The sequence below is a fragment of the Cheilinus undulatus genome, linkage group 17 (assembly GCF_018320785.1).
Source record: "Cheilinus undulatus linkage group 17, ASM1832078v1, whole genome shotgun sequence".
Classification (NCBI taxonomy): domain Eukaryota; kingdom Metazoa; phylum Chordata; class Actinopteri; order Labriformes; family Labridae; genus Cheilinus; species Cheilinus undulatus.
Window position 1 is genome coordinate 321,787 of NC_054881.1, and position 3,822 is coordinate 325,608.

The window sequence follows — 3,822 nt, forward strand, 5'->3', positions numbered from 1 at the left end:
AACAGGTTAGTAAATATAGATCAGTACTAACACTAATATAGACCAGTTAACAGGTTAGTAAATATAGACCAGTACTAACACTAATATAGACCAGTTAACAGTAAATATAGACCAGTACTAACACTAATATAGACTAGTTAACAGGTTAGTAAATATAGACCAGTACTAACACTAATATAGACTAGTTAACAGGTTAGTAAATATAGACCAGTACTAACACTAATATAGACCAGTTAACAGTAAATATAGACCAGTACTAATACTAATATAGACTAGTTAACAGGTTAGTAAATATAGACCATTACTAACACTAATATGGACTAGTTAACAGGTTAGTAAATATAGACCAGTACTAACACTAATATAGACTAGTTAACAGGTTAGTAAATATAGACCATTACTAACACTAATATGGACTAGTTAACAGGTTAGTAAATATAGACCAGTTTTTACACTAATATAGACTAGTTAACAGGTTAGTAAATATAGACCAGTACTAACACTAATATGGACTAGTTAACAGGTTAGTAAATATAGACCAGTACTAATACTAATTTAGACTAGTTAACAGGTTAGTAAATATAGACCAGTACTAACACTAATACAGACTAGTTACCAGGTTAGTAAATATATACCAGTACTAATACTAATATAGACTAGTTAACAGTAAATATAGACCAGTACTAATACTAATATAGACTAGTTAACAGGTTAGTAAATATAGACCAGTACTAATACTAATACAGACTAGTTAACAGGTTAGTAAATATAGACCAGTACTAATACTAATATAGACTAGTTAACAGGTTAGTAAATATAGACCAGTACTAATACTAATACAGACTATTTAACAGGTTAGTAAATATAGACCAGTACTAACACTAATATAGACTAGTTAACAGGTTAGTAAATATAGACCAGTACTAATACTAAAACAGACTATTTAACAGGTTAGTAAATATAGACCAGTACTAACACTAATATAGACTAGTTAACAGGTTAGTAAATATAGACCAGTACTAACACTAATATGGACTAGTTAACAGGTTAGTAAATATAGACCAGTAATTACACTAATATAGACTAGTTAACAGGTTAGTAAATATAGACCAGTACTAACACTAATATAGACTAGTTAACAGGTTAGTAAATATAGACCAGTACTAACACTAATATAGACTAGTTACCAGGTTAGTAAATATAGACCAGTACTAATACTAATATAGACTAGTTAACAGGTTAGTAAATATAGACCAGTACTAATACTAATACGGACTATTTAACAGGTTAGTAAATATAGACCAGTACTAACACTAATATAGACTAGTTACCAGGTTAGTAAATATAGACCAGTACTAATACTAATATAGACTAGTTAACAGGTTAGTAAATATATACCAGTACTAACACTAATATAGACTAATTAACAGGTTAGTAAATATAGACCAGTACTAATACTAATATAGACTAGTTAACAGGTTAGTAAATATAGACCAGTACTAACACTAATATAGACTAGTTAACAGGTTAGTAAATATAGACCAGTACTAACACTAATATAGACTAGTTAACAGTAAATATAGACCAGTACTAATACTAATACAGACTAGTTAACAGGTTAGTAAATATAGACCAGTACTAATACTAATACAGACTAGTTAACAGGTTAGTAAATATAGACCAGTACTAATACTAATACAGACTAGTTTACAGGTTAGTAAATATAGACCAGTACTAACACTAATATAGACTAGTTAGCAGTAAATATAGACCAGTACTAATACTAATACAGACTAGTTAACAGGTTAGTAAATATAGACCAGTACTAATACTAATATAGACTAGTTAACAGGTTAGTAAATATAGACCAGTACTAATACTAATACAGACTAGTTAACAGGTTAGTAAATATAGACCAGTACTAATACTAATACAGACTAGTTAACAGGTTAGTAAATATAGACCAGTACTAATACTAATATAGACTAGTTAACAGGTTAGTAAATATAGACCAGTACTAATACTAATACAGACTATTTAACAGGTTAGTAAATATAGACCAGTACTAATTACTAATACAGACTAGTTAACAGGTTAGTAAATATAGACCAGTACTAATACTAATACAGACTAGTTAACAGGTTAGTAAATATAGACCAGTACTAATACTAATATAGACCAGTTAACAGTAAATATAGACCAGTACTAACACTAATACAGACTAGTTAACAGGTTAGTAAATATAGACCAGTACTAATACTAATATAGACCAGTTAACAGTAAATATAGACCAGTACTAATACTAATACAGACTAGTTAACAGGTTAGTAAATATAGACCAGTACTAACACTAATACAGACTAGTTAACAGTAAATATAGACCAGTACTAATACTAATACAGACTAGTTAACAGTAAATATAAACCAGTACTAACACTAATATAGACCAGTTTACAGTAAATATAGACCAGTACTAATACTAATACAGACTAGTTAACAGGTTAGTAAATATAGACCAGTACTAATACTAATATAGACCAGTTAACAGTAAATATAGACCAGTACTAATACTAATACAGACTAGTTAACAGGTTAGTAAATATAGACCAGTACTAATACTAATATAGACTAGTTAACAGTAAATATAGACCAGTACTAACACTAATACAGACTAGTTAACAGTAAATATAGACCAGTACTAATACTAATACAGACTAGTTAACAGGTTAGTAAATATAGACCAGTACTAACACTAATACAGACTAGTTAACAGTAAATATAGACCAGTACTAATACTAATACAGACTAGTTAACAGGTTAGTAAATATAGACCAGTACTAATACTAATATAGACTAGTTAACAGTAAATATAGACCAGTACTAACACTAATACAGACTAGTTAACAGTAAATATAGACCAGTACTAATACTAATACAGACTAGTTAACAGGTTAGTAAATATAGACCAGTACTAATACTAATATAGACTAGTTAACAGTAAATATAGACCAGTACTAACACTAATATAGACTAGTTACCAGTAAATATAGACCAGTACTAACACTAATATAGACTAGTTAACAGGTTAGTAAATATAGACCAGTACTAACACTAATATAGACCAGTTAACAGTAAATATAGACCAGTACTAACACTAATATAGACTAGTTACCAGTAAATATAGACCAGTACTAACACTAATATAGACCAGTTAACAGTAAATATAGACCAGTACTAACACTAATATAGACCAGTTAACAGTAAATATAGACCAGTACTAACACTAATATAGACTAGTTAACAGGTTAGTAAATATAGACCAGTACTAATACTAATATAGACTAGTTAACAGTAAATATAGACCAGTACTAACACTAATACAGACTAGTTAACAGTAAATATAGACCAGTACTAATACTAATACAGACTAGTTAACAGGTTAGTAAATATAGACCAGTACTAATACTAATATAGACTAGTTAACAGTAAATATAGACCAGTACTAACACTAATACAGACTAGTTAACAGTAAATATAGACCAGTACTAATACTAATACAGACTAGTTAACAGGTTAGTAAATATAGACCAGTACTAACACTAATACAGACTAGTTAACAGTAAATATAGACCAGTACTAATACTAATACAGACTAGTTAACAGTAAATATAGACCAGTACTAACACTAATATAGACTAGTTAACAGTAAATATAGACCAGTACTAACACTAATGTAAATAGTAAACTTATATAAACTGGTTGATGTTAGAAACACATAAACAACTAGGTTGTGCTTTTATGGTTCCTGGTATTGATGTAGAC